Consider the following 14,111-nt stretch of genomic DNA (forward strand, 5'->3'; position numbering starts at 1 on the left):
TAATAAAAATAAAGGAAATTAAACCTATCATCCTATGCGCTTCCCTTATCCGAAAGTGCTATCCAGATGACCTTTGGATTTCCCCAAACTGTCGGCCTCTACCACCCATAAAGGCAACTTATTCCAGTAATAAGTTGTAATAAGCCTGCAGTACAATCTAAACATCTCCCCCAGTAACTTGAATTTATGTCCCCTAGTTCTAGCATAATTTATAATCTTGAAAATTTCGTCCTCATTCATTTTACTGATGCCCCTCAGAGCCTTAAACACCTCAATCAAATCTCCTCTAAGGTGTCTAGTTTCCAAACTCTGCAACCCACATATTCGAAGTCTTTCTTCATAAGGACGGCCTTTTGCCGATCTCACCAGGCGAGTTACCCGTCTTTGCACACTTTCAAGAAGCTCGGTGTCTTTCTTTAGGTGCAGTCTCCATACTTGAACACAGTATTCCAAGTGTGGTCTAACATAAGCCTTATATAATGGGATTATCACGTCCATATCTCTACTTGCAAAAGTTCGATAGATCATCGATAGGACAACATGGGCCTTCCTTGCAACCTGTTTACAATGCTCAGAGAATTTTATGTCTGACTGTATCATAACACCCAAGTCCCTTTCCTCCAGTACTGGGTTTAGTTGAACTCCAGTCATTTTGGGATTACTGTTTCCCAGGTGTAATACCTTACACTTTGTGGGATTAAAGCATAGCTACCATTTTTCTGACCATTCCTGAAGTCTATCCAGGTCTCTCTGAAGAAGCTCAGCTTGACAGTGATCATTAACTACTCTACCAATTTTAACATCATCTGCAAATTTAGACATCACGCCCTCTATCCCTTCATCAATGTTGTTTATGAAAATTAAAAACAACAGTGGTCCTAATACTGATCCTTGGGGAACCCCACTTCTTACATCAACCCAATCTGAGGAATAGCCATTTATCACAACCCTCTGCCTCCTGCCCTGAAGCCATCCTTCTATCCATCTAAGGATTTTCCCAGTGATTCCAACCTGTTCCAGCTTATAAAGCAACCGCTCATGTGGGACCGAGTCAAAAGCTTTGCTGAAATCTAAATAAACAATGTCGAAATTATTCCCTAAATCCAGCTCGTGAGTAACCCTTTTGAAATAGCGAACCAGATTTGTTAAACATGATTTTCCTTTTACAAAACCATGCTGAGTATATTTGAGAATTTCAATTCTATCCAAATAATCCTGAATTCTACCCTTGATCATTGCCTCCATGATTTTCCCTACTACTGAAGTCAGACTGACAGGTCGACCATTTTCAACTTCACGTTTAGAGCCACCCTTATGTATGGGAGATACATTTGCACTTTTCCAATCCAAGGGAATCTCCCCAGAGTCTAGTAATGCTCGCATAATTAGCCTCAATTTTTCAGTGCACTCGCTTGCTGCCTCCCTTAAGATTATAGGGTATATTCCATCAACTCCAGGAGCCTTACTGGCCTGTAGGTTCTAAAGTTTTTTCATTAAATAATCTTGTGGAATTTCAATATCATTAATTACATATTTTTCAACTTCGCTCCCACAATTCGCACCACGTTTCCATAAGCCCTATTATGTTTGCATTACTTGTTGTAACCAGTAGTTCGAATTCACTGTTTTATTGACGACACTTGTAACATTACTATGTAAACAATTAAGACTTACTCTTCTTGTATATTTAACAACCCTAACACAATCCTTGAAGTTTTTTAGGCTCTCTTCCCTGGCATTATCTACCCGCTCACCTGAAACATTTTTGCCCCCAGAACATCTAGATAATATGTCCGGTTGGAGAAACAGATAAGAACTCTTGAGGTAAGTGCAAGAGTTACTTTGACCAATATTATCAGATAATTGCATGTCAGTATTACCCACATCTCCCCCCCCCCCCAACTAACAGTTTCCCTGAACCTTCAAAGTATCCTCAATAATACTGGCAAAAACTTTTGCATCACCTTTGTTTAAGAGTATCACGTCTCTACAAACCAAATTTGTTCTACCTACAAGTGTGGGCCATGCTGATAGAAATTTCCCCCACAAAAGACTTGCAGAGTCCTTCAAGTCTTGAGTTAATCCACAAGGCTTTTAACAGTACCTGGTCTTGGCGCATTATAGCCTTAGTTGCTAGTGCGCCAATAAAACCCAAATCAATCAATCAATCAATCAATCAATCAATCAAGCTTTTAACATATAATCCCGCCTATCGTGTCTGGGCAGAAATGCAGACACATAGACATGTATCAGTGTTGGGTCCATTATTGTTTACTGTATTTATAAATAATATTGATAATGGTATATCCAGCTTAATGTCCAAGTTTCCAGACGATACAAAGGTTGGCAGGGTTGTTAAGGATGCTATGCTATGCAACAGGATCTGGAAAGGTTGAGCAGACGGGCTGAGAGATGGCAAATGAAGTTTAACATTGACAAATGTAAAGTACTACATATGGGAAACAGCAACCCCAGAGCAATTTATCAACTCTGTGGTACTACACTGACAGTGGTTGAGAATGAAAAGGACCTGGGGGCAATTGTGCAGGCAGATATGAAGTTCTCTGAGCAGTGCAGATGGGCTGCAAGAGTAGCTCATGGTGTCTTATCAATGATATACAGGAATTCTGCTAGCAGGGATAAGGAGGTGATTATTCCCTCGTATAAGGCAATGGTCAGGCCACACCTCGAGTACTGTATACAGATCTGGAATCCTCATTTCAAGAAGGATGTAGAGCTGATGGAATGAGAACAGAGAAGTGCAACAAGATTAGTGAATGGAACAATGGGTTGCTCTTACGAAGAAAGGCTTAAGTTTTCCAAATTACAGTGTCTGGAGACTAGGCACCAGCGAGGTGATCTGATACAGGTGTATAAAGCTTTGAATGGTTTGAGCATGCTCAATGCCGACGGGATACTGCCTCTTGTCAGAATTATCACCTGAGAGGGCATGAATTCAGATTGAGGAAAGACAGATGTAGGATAGCTGTGCGGAAATTTGCCTTTAGCCAGCGGGTAGTTGGTTGGTGGAACAGACTTCCATCCCTTGTTGTGGAAGTTGATAGCCTAAATAAATTTAAGGCTCAGCTGGACAGGTATTTTGAACGAACGGAGGGGTGAAGTGGAAGGTTTTTTTTTTTTTTGGCTGATGCTGCATAAGCTTGCTTTCTTGCATCATATACCTCTACTAATGCTAATGAGTAAACAAGATGTATGGGTGTCCAACGTCTTTCACTTTTGCAACAACTCCTGAATGATATCCAGTCATGCTTGTGGCACTGTCTGTGCATATCCCAACACATTTCTTCCATTCAATACTGTGTTTCAGGAAATAACCATCAAGTGCATTGAAAATTTCAGAGCTGGTTGTTCTACCTGACAAGATTAGTGAACAGAGGAGTTCTTCCATTAATTCTCCTTGGCAATCAAACCTCACAAAACAAAGAAGAACTGCCTTGTTAGTTATGTCTGTTGATTCGTCAAGTTGAATTGAATAAAACGTACAATTTTACACAAGTACCATGTCTTCAATTCTGCGATTCACAATTTTAGCGGACATACTAATTCCTTTCAGTTTCTGGACAGCCTGTTCACCACAATATAACTTGACAGGCTTAATTAATTCTTCTCCAATCGAATACGGCTTTTTGCATCTCGTGATTTGAGGCACTATCAGATAAGATTTTACTAAGTTCATTAGCAACAATTATTAGCAACAATTATTGTTGCTAATGAACTTTTTTGCTTTTGCAAACTTTCACGCATCCTTTGGAAGTATTCAACTGACGTTTTAGCTAAATCTGTGTGTTTTGACTGCAAGTGCCTACCGAGTTTTGAAGGTTTCACGGCATCATTGGACGTGGTGTCACACAGATATAAGGGAAGCAGAACTAGAATTTGGGGAGTACAACGTCTACAGAAAGGATAGACAGGATAGGAAGGGGGAAGGGGTTATGCTATTAGTTAAGAAACACATAAAAACCAAGGAAGTGAAGCCAGTCGACATCGCTGGACAGTGCAGTGTTGAGTCAGTTTGGTGTGACATAAACATTGGGAGATCAAAATTGAGAGTAGGAGTGTGCTATAGGCCTAATGACTCTGATGAGTATAATAAGAAACTGTACAGGGAAATAGAGTGGGCCAGTAAATCAGAGAGTCTTATAATGGAAGATTTTAATTTCCCAGATATTGACTGGAATTTGGGGGCTGGTCACTCACACACTAGCAGGGCTTTTGTGGATTTATTGGATGATTGTTTTCTACATCAGCATGTTCGGGAGGCAACTAGAGGGAGTAATACTCTTGATTTGATTATCAGCAGTGATTCTTCATGCATTAAGAATCTACAGATAAATGAACCACTAGGTGGCAGTGATCACAGTGTGCTGAAGTGGGATTTACTCAAAGAGGTAACTACCATTAGGGGTAAAGGGAAGGGTTATTGCTTCCGTAAAGGCGACTACGATAGACTGAGACAGTATTTAAATTCTATACAGTGGGACCAACTGATGATGTTACCAACAGCAAATTCAAAATGGGAAGCATTCAAAGAATTAATCTTGGAAGTTACTAGGCTTTACATACCAACTCAGAAATATTGTTCAAGGTTTAGGCCAAAATGGATGTCAGATGAACTAATGAGGCATATGGCAGAGAAGAAAAATGCATGGGATACTTACAAATAAACACATGACACAGAAGCCTATGATAGATACAAGTTGATATGCAACCAAGTTACAAAGGAGGTTAGGCAGGCGAAGGCAGATTACGAGAAATCCTTGGCAAGGGATGCAAAGAAAAACAGCAAAAAGTTCTTTACTTATGTAAACTCTAGAAGGAAGGGGATGAATCAGATTGGTCCACTTGGTATTGATGGGTCAACTGTTGATGATCCTGCTCAGGTAGCTAACAAACTAAATGAATATTTTGCATCGACATTCACACATGAGGAGTTATTCAGCGAGGGGAATGCCAGAGGTGTATTCAACTCTAGTAGTAAGCTACAGAATCTTAAAATAACTGGGAGTAAAGTGGAGGAGAAACTGTTGAAGATAAACACAAGAAAGGCACCCGGGGTGGATGGGATCTATCCAGTTATATTAAAGGAGGCAGCAAAGGAAGTAAGCAAACCCTTAGCCATAATTATGAGAGCTTCCTTGGACTCAGGGGAGGTACCCATAGACTGGAGATGTGCAAATGTGACCCCAATTCACAAAGGAGGATCAAAGGCTGACACAAGTAATTATAGACCGGTGAGCTTAACTTCTGTTCCAGGAAAGTTAATGGAGGCACTGGTTAAAGAAGCACTGCAGGATCATTTAGACAAGACTTCGGTTATAGCTCGGACACAGCATAGTTTTGTTAAGGGGAAGTCTTGCCTGACCAATTTGATTGGATATTATGATGCAGTCACAAAAGAACTGGATGCAGGGAATAGCTTTGATATTATATACTTGGATCTTAGAAAGGCTTTTGATACTGTTGCACATGGAAGACTGCTACACAAATTGGAGCAGTGTGACATTGGAGGCAAATTGCTGCTATGGATAAAGGGGTGGTTGAGAGGGAGAAGACAGAGAGTGGTAATCAATGGACACTGCTGCTCATCGTGGACTAATGTTATTAGTGGAGTCCCTCAGGGCTCAGTGTTGGGTCCATTATTGTTTTCTGTATTTATAAATGATATTGATGATGGTATATCAAGCTTAATGTCCAAGTTTGCAGATGATACAAAGGTTGGCAGGGTTGTCAAGGACACTACTGACACTATGCTGCTGCAACAGGATCTGGAAAGGTTGAGCAGATGGGCTGAGAGGTGGCAAATGAAGTTTAACATTGACAAATGTAAAGTACTACACATGGGAAACAGCAACCCCAGAGCAATGTATCAACTCTGTGGTACTACACTGACAGTGGTAGAGAATGAAACTGACTTGGGGGTGGTTGTGCAGGCAGATATGAAGTTCTCTGAGCAGTGCAGACGGGCTGCAAGAGTAGCTCATGGAGTATTGTCAATGATATACAGGAATTTTTCCAGCAGGGATAAGGAGGTGATTATTCCATTGTATAAGGCAATGGTCAGGCCACACCTAGAGTACTGTATACAGGTCTGGAGCCCTCATTTCAAGAAGGATGTAGAGCTGCTGGAACGAGTACAGAGAAGGGCAACAAGATTAGTGAATGGAACAAAGGGGTGCTCTTACGAAGAAAGGCTTAAGTTTTGCAAATTACAGTGTCTGGAGACTAGGCACCAGCGAGGTGATCTGATAGAGGTGTATAAAGCCTTGAATGGTTTAAGCATGCTCAATGCTGATGGGATTCTTCCTCTAGCTCAGAAAAATCTCCTGAGAGGGCATAAATTCCAATTGAGGAAAGACAGATGTAGGATAGACGTGCGGAAATTTGCCTTTAGCCAGCAGGTGGTTGGTTGGTGGAACAGACTCCCATCCCTTGTGGTGGAGGTTGATAGCCTAAATAAGTTTAAGGCTCAGCCGGACAGGTATTTTGAACGAACAGAGGGGTGAAGTGGAAGTGGGTTTTTTTTTTTTTTTTTTTTTTTTTGGCTGATGCTGCATAAGCTTGCTTTCTTGCATCAAATGCCTCTACTAATGCTAATGCTAATGCTGGATTTGTTCCTTATACGTTAGGTTTTCGTCCATTACCCATTACCACTCTTAGGAATTTTACGGTTGTTGTTGTTGCTTAGGGGCTTTACGGCGCAAGGACAGCAAAGGCCATAATGCGCCTAACTATGGTGATGTTAAATACATAGTTCTATCTGTATAGATGTTATTCAAGTTTATATCGTGTTGTATAGTTTTATCTGTTTGAGGAAATCAAAAATTTTGATCCCATGTGGTGTGCCTGCTAGTAGGTCAGAAAAGCTGAGAGAGGAGTTCGTCATGGGAAATGAGATAAACATAGCTTGTCGCTCAGTACTGTACTTGGGACAATCAATAAGTAGATGATGAACAGTAAGCTGGGTGTTACAGTTTATACACAGTGGTGGGTCAGTGGCTGCAAGCAAATAAAGATGTGTCAGGTGCATGTGGCCTATCCTTAATCGGGCTAATACGACTTCTTCATATCAGTTCTCACGTATACTAGATCTCCATGGTTTTAGATCTTTTTTTATGCCAAGTAGCTTATTGTTGACTTGATTCTGCCAGATATGTTGCCATTGTTCAAGGCATTGTTTATTTATAATGTACTTATAGTCAGATGCGGGTGTAGTGAAGGATTAGTCTATAGGATTGGTAGCAGTTTTGGCAGCTAGGTCGGCCTGTTTGTTTCCAGAAATTCCAGTGTGACCAGGGATCCAACATAACAGAACTTGTTGTTTCTTCTGGTTTAATTTAGTCAGAGTATTCCAGATCTGTCTAAGTAAGGGGTTATCATTTTCTGTATTGCATTGTATAGCTTGGATAGCACTAATGGAGTCAGTATAAATAACGCTCTGCAGTGTAGTTCTTAAGAGTGTATAGTTTAATTCTATGTGGATAGCACAGAGTTCTGCAGTATACTGCTACTTTCAGTGGGGAGTTTTTTGGACATAGTGATGTTAGGAAATACTGCTGCTGCACCAACATGATTGTCAGTTTTAGACCCATTTGTGTAAATTGGTGTGTACTGGCCGTGCTGGGTTCTCAGTGTGGCGTACATGCCTGGAGAAGTGCTTGTTTAAAGTGGTTGCCAATCAGACCCTTTCCCAGAGACCTCAGCATACACATTATGCACTCTCACAAAGATTGCCGATAACATGCATACAGGCTCTGAATTTGAAAACCCTTCACGCCTGGGAGCAAGGCTATGTTATGCATGCTGTTTTTCTGGATCTGAAAACAGCCTTCAACTCAGTGCAAGTTAAGCCACTTATGTGCCTCCTAGAGAACTACTATAGTTTCACGGGTAATGTCTCAAAGCTACTCAGAAATTTGCTGACCAAGAGGTGCCTTACGGAATGAGTGGCGACGAGAACATGCCCTGCAATGAAGGGCTGCAGAGAGGCTGCTGGATTGAGGTCTGCTTGTGCTCTAGGTGAGAAGATGATATATTTGGATTTTCCAGGGTTTATTTTAATAAGTAGCGTATTCACAGAAAGAGGACAGATATTTGTTCAGGATAATAGAATTCGATAATTCCTCTGCCAGGTCCGGTAAGGTGTTAGCCAGGCTTGAGAGGTAACATACAATGTCGTCAGCGTAGGCCATAAATGCAGATATTTCATTCATTAATGGAATAAATATTGCATTAATGGAAAAAATCCACCTTGGGGTATACTGACTTCCACCTGTTTTGTGATGCAGTTATTCCCTTGCTGGAAGGTAAGGCACCTCTTGGTCAGCAAATTTCTGAGTAGCTTCGAGACATTACCCATGAAACTGTAGTAGTTCTCCAGGAGGCACATAAGTGGCTTAACTTGCACTGAGTTGAAGGCCGCTTTCAGATCCAGAAAAACAGCATGCATAACATAGCCTTGCTCCCAGGCTTGAAGGGTTTTCAAATTCAGAGCCTGTATGCATGTTATCGGCAATCTTTGTGAGAGCGCATAATGTGTATGCTGAGGTCTCTGGGAAAGGATCTGATTGGCAACCACTTTAAACAAGCACTTCTCCACGCATTTGAGAAAAGGGGAGGAGATTGAAATATACCTTCAGCAGTAGAGGTCAGATTCAGCACCTTTGGAATAGGGATGACTGTATAATTTAGCCAAGCATTTGGGACGACTCCCTGTTGTAAAATTCTATAGAACAATTTTGTCAGCTCGTCGCTGATGAAGTAGGAGGCAACTTTAAGGCAAAAGGTGGGAATAGAGTCACTTCCCATTGATCTTTTATTGGACAGGGCGTTGATCGCTTTGATTAGCTTCTCTTTGCCAATCATCATGTCAGTGAGATTAGTTATGTCGTAGTGTGCACTGTTCCAGGGAGAGTCTGCAGCTGCACTGTCTATTTTGACATTCTGTATATGGTCAGGCCACACCTTAAGTATCGCATACAGGTCTGGAAGCCTCATTTTAGGAAGGATGTAGAGTTGCTAGAACAAGTAAGAAGGGCAACAAGATTGGATTGGGGAGGGGAACAAAGGGGTGCTCTTACCAAGAAAGACTAAGTTCTGCAATTTGCAGCATCTGGAGACTAGGCACCTGCAAAGTGATCTGATTGGTGTCTAAGGCCTTAAATGAATTGAGTAGGCTCAAATCTGAGCAGGAGGAATCTTCCTCTTGCTCAGATTTGAGAGAGAGCATAAACTGAAATTGAGTAAAAAGACAGTATTTCGAATAGATATGTGGAAATTTGCCTTTAGCCAGCGGGTCATTGTTAACTGAAACAAACTTCCATCTGTTGTGGAGGTTGATACCTTAAATAAATTCAAGGCAGAACTAGACAAACATTTGTCTAGATGGGTGAAATGGGAAGGGGCTTTTTTTTTTTTTTTTTTTTTTGTCTGATGCTGTATAAGCTTGCTTTCTTGCATCATATGCCTCTACTAAAGCTAATGCAAAGCATTACAACCCATTGCAACTGTCTAGACAGAAGTTGTTGTTGTTGCTGCTGTTTGGTTTTTAGGAGCATTAGCAACTAAGGCCATATTGCTCTGGGGATATGCGGTGGTCATTTCCTGACCTTTCCACTTCCTCCGTATTTGGTGGTCACGGGCTCGAACCTCAGTCTAATCAAGAAGCATGTGCAACGCACTGCTGCTTCTGCCCACCTGGCTATGGAGGCACGTCTAGACAGAAGTGAAACTGCCCCGGTTGCTCCCAGTAAGGAATACTCTATGTTGGTCCAGACAGTGTGCACACGCCTTCTTTCTTCAAGTTCAAAGACAGCATACCTTTTATTACCACTTGGAAATCCCTGTGAATTAACTAATGGGCATAACAGAAAATGAGCCTGGCACATGCTGCTCTCTCTCTCTCTCTCTCTCTCTCTCTCTCTCTCTCTCTCTCTCTTGAACGGTGAGGACAATAGTCAGTACTGTGAATTGTGTATATATATATCTGTTGTCATTAGGTTTATTTAAGTTTAATGTTCTAAATCTGGCGGTACGCCATCTTTGTAATGTAATTTGTTTAATACCAGTTCTCGTCACCTTAATGTCCTATGTAAATTGATGGCACCCTATATTATTCAAGTCTTATGTTGTTTAATGTACAAATACTGTAAACCCCTGGCCTTTTAACCATGAAGGGAAAATGCAACACTATTTAAAATTGAAACCAATTACAATATAATGTTGTTGTAGTAGTAGTTGTAGTAGTGGTGGTGGTGGTGGCATGTGATGCAAGAAAGCAAGTGTATGAGCTTATGCAGCATCAGCCAAAAAAAAAAATCACACCATTCCCTCCAAATGCCTGTCCAGTTCCTCCTTAAGTTTATTTAACCTATCAACTTCCACAATGACAGATGGAAGTTTGTTCCAGCAATTAACCACCCGCTGGCTAAAGGCAAATTTCTGCACATCTATTCTACATCTGTCTTTTCTTAATTTGGATTTATGCGCATGGAACCCATTCCATGTGCATAAAGTCCACTTGTTCAGATTACGAACCCGTTAGGTTCGTAATCTGAACAAGTGGAAGGATCCCATCAGAATTCAGCGTGCTCAACCCATTCAAAGGCCTTATACACCTCAATCGGATCACCAAGCAGGGGCCTAGTCTCCAGCCACTACAATTTGTAGAATTTAAGCCTCTCTTGGTAAGAGGATCCCTTCATTCCCCTCACCAATCTTGTTGCCCTTCTCTGTAAATGCTCAAGCAAATCTACATCCTTCTTAAATGAGGCCTCCAGACCTGTATGCAGCAGTCAAGGCATGGCCTGACCATTGCCATATACAGAGGGACAATCACCTCCTTTTCCCTGCTAGCAAAATTCCTATATATCATTGACAAATACCCATTACCTGCCCTGGCAGCCTGTCTGCACTGTTCAGAAATATCAACATTTACTCACAGATCTTTTCCATTTTCTACCACCTTAAGTGTAGTATCACACAGCTGGTACGTTTCTCTGGGGTTACTTCTACCCATATGCAGTACTTTGCATTTGTCAAGGTTAAACTTCAGTTCGCACTTCTTAGCCCATCTGCCCAAATTATCTAGATCCTGTTGCAGTAGCACACTGCCATTACTGCCATTAACAACCCTGCCAACCTTTGTATCATCTGCAAACTTCGACACTAAGCCTGATATACCTTCATCAATTTCATTGATAAATATACAAAACAACAGAGGACCCAACACCGAACCCTGTGGGACTCCACTAATAACATTAGTCCAGGAAGAGCAGCACCCATTAATTACCTCCCTCTGTCTTCTCCCACTCAACCATCCTTTTATCCATTGTAGCAACTTACCCTTAATACCATTCTGCTCCAATTTGTGGAATAGTCATCCATGCGCAACGGTGTTAAAAGCTTTCCTGAAATCCAAATATGTGACATCAAAATTATTTTTTGCATCCAGTTCCTTTGTAAACACATCATAATATCCTATCAAATTTTGAGACAAGACTTTCCCTTGTTGGAATAAACTCTCTCTCTCTCTCTCTCTCTCTCTCTCTCTCTCTCTCTCTCTCTCTCTCTCTCTCTCTCTCAAATTTACTTCTAGAAAAGTTGCCCGCACAGGTAGTTCTCTCCTCATGAAAGTAACTAGATAGTTACTTTCATGAGGAGAGAAATACATAATTTGTTGTTTCTTATCTTTATTTTCTTTTTGGCTGGTGCATCAAAAACCTGTGGTTTCCTTGCACTATTTGGCTAATATTAATACTAATTAATACTAATACAGGGTATTTTGGAGACTGCTGGGAGTCACTGCTCTACAAGTAAACACATGGGTTGTGTTAGGATAGCTAAGAATATGAACAGGTGCATGTACACCAATGCTAGGAGTTTGGTAAATAAATTTGATGAATTTGAGGTATTGCTCAAAACATCCAAGGCAGATATTGTTGGAATATCAGAGATGTCGTGTTACACAGATATAAGGAATGCAGAACTGGAATTTGGGGAGTAAATGTGTACAGAAAGTATAGACAGGATAGGAAGGGAGGAGGGGTTATGCTATTAGTTAAGAAAGACATAAAATCCAAGGAAGTGAAGCCAGTCGACGTCGATGCACAGTGCAGTGTTGAGTCAGTTTGTGTGATATAAGGACTGGGAGATTAAATTTGAAAGTAGGAGTGTGCTATAGGGCTAATGACTCTGATGAGTATAATAAGGAACTGTACAGGGAAATAGATTGAGCCAGTAAATCAGAGAGTCTTATAACATAAAATCCAAGGAAGTGAAGTCAGTCGACATCACTGCACAGTGCAGTGTCAGGTCACTTTGTGTAATATAAGGACTGGGAGATTAAAATTGAGAGTAGGAGTGTGCTATAGGGCTAATGACTCTGATGAGTATAATAAGGAACTGTACAGTGAAAGAAAGTGGGCCAGTAAATCAGAGAGTCTTATAATGGGGGATTTAAATTTCCAGATATTGACTGGAATTTGTGGGTTGGTCACTCACACACTAGCAAGGCTTTTGTGGATTTCTTGGATGATTGTTTTCTACATCAACATGTTTGGGAGGCAACTAGAGGGAGTAATACTCTTGATCTCATTATCAGTAGTGATTCTTCATGCATTAAGAATCAGCAGATAAATGAACCACTAAGTGGCAGTGATCACAGTGTGCTGAAGTCGGATTTACTCAAAGAGGTAACTACCATCTGGGGTAAAGGGAAGGGTTTTTGCTTTCGTAAAGGCGACTACGATGGTCGGAGACAGTATTTAAATTCTATACAGTGGGACCAACTGATGATATTACCAACAGCAAACTCAAAATGGGAAGCATTCGAAGAATTTATCTTGGAAGCTACTAGGCTTTACATACCAACTAAGAAATATTGTTCAAGGTTTAGGCCTAAATGGATGTCAGATGAACTAATGAAACATATGGCAGAGAAGAAAAATGCATGGGATAATATAAATTAATGGGTTACAAGGAAGCCTATGATAGAAATAAGCTGGTCTGTAACCAAGTCACAAAGGAGATTAGGCTGGCAAAGGCAGATTATGGGAAATCCTTGGCAAAGGATGCAAAGAAATACAGAAAACAGTTCTTCTTTACCTATGTAAACTATAGAAGGAAAGGGATGAATCAGATTGGTCCACTGGATATTGATGGTTCAACTGTTGATGATCCTGCTCAGGTGGCTAACAAACTAAATGAGTATTTTGCATCTACATTCACACATGAGGAGTTATTCAGAAAGAAGAATGCCAGAGGTGAAGTAAACTCTGGCAGTGAGGTAGATGATTTTGTAATAACTGTGAGGAAAGTGGAGGAGAAATTGTCGAGGATAAACATAAAAAAGGCACCCGTAGTGGATGCGATCTATCCAGTTATATTAATCGAGGCAGCAAAGGAAGTAAGCAAACCCTTAGCCATAATTATGAGATCTTCTTTGGACCCAGGGGAGGTACCCATAGACTGGAGATGTGCAAATGTGACCCCAAATCACAAAGTAGGATCAAAGGCTGATACAAGTAATTATATACCTGTGAGTTTAACTTCTGTTCCAGGAAACTTAATGGAGGCTCTGGTTAAAGAAGCAGTGCAGGATCATCTAGACAGGACTTCAGTTATAGCTCGGACACAGCATGGTTTTGTTAAGGGAAAGTCTTGCCTGATCAACTTGATTGGATACTATGATGCAGTCACAAAAGAACTGGATGCAGCGAATAACTTTGATATCATATATTTGGATCTTAGAAAGGCTTTTGATACTGTTTCACATGGAAGACTGCTGTACAAATTGGAGCAGTGTGGCATTGGAGGTAAATTGCTGCTATGAATAAAGGGATGGTTGAGTGTGAGAAGACAGAGAGTGGTAATCAATGTACACTGCTCATCGTGAACTAATGTTATTAGTGGAGTCTCTCAGGGTTCAGTGTTGGGTCCATTGTTGTTTTCTCTATTTATAAATGATATTAATGATGGTATATCAAGCTTAATGTTCAAGTTTGCAGACGATACAAAGGTTGGCAGGATTGTTAAGGACACTACTGACAGTATGCTGCAGCAACAGGATCTGGAAAGGTTGAACAGATGAGCTG

General features: G+C 40.8%; 1 protein-coding gene across 3 annotated transcripts in view; it reads right to left on the minus strand.

Moving 5' to 3' along the window:
- The window catches only part of LOC150087601 (ras GTPase-activating protein nGAP-like), a 604,257-nt gene that overhangs the window by 364,455 nt on the left and 225,691 nt on the right, over nucleotides 1–14,111 (minus strand). The window lies entirely within an intron of this gene.

Source organism: Mastigoproctus giganteus, chromosome 3 (genome assembly GCF_048544385.1).
Source record: "Mastigoproctus giganteus isolate SK-2022 chromosome 3, ASM4854438v1, whole genome shotgun sequence".
In the NCBI taxonomy this organism is placed as follows: domain Eukaryota; kingdom Metazoa; phylum Arthropoda; class Arachnida; order Uropygi; family Thelyphonidae; genus Mastigoproctus; species Mastigoproctus giganteus.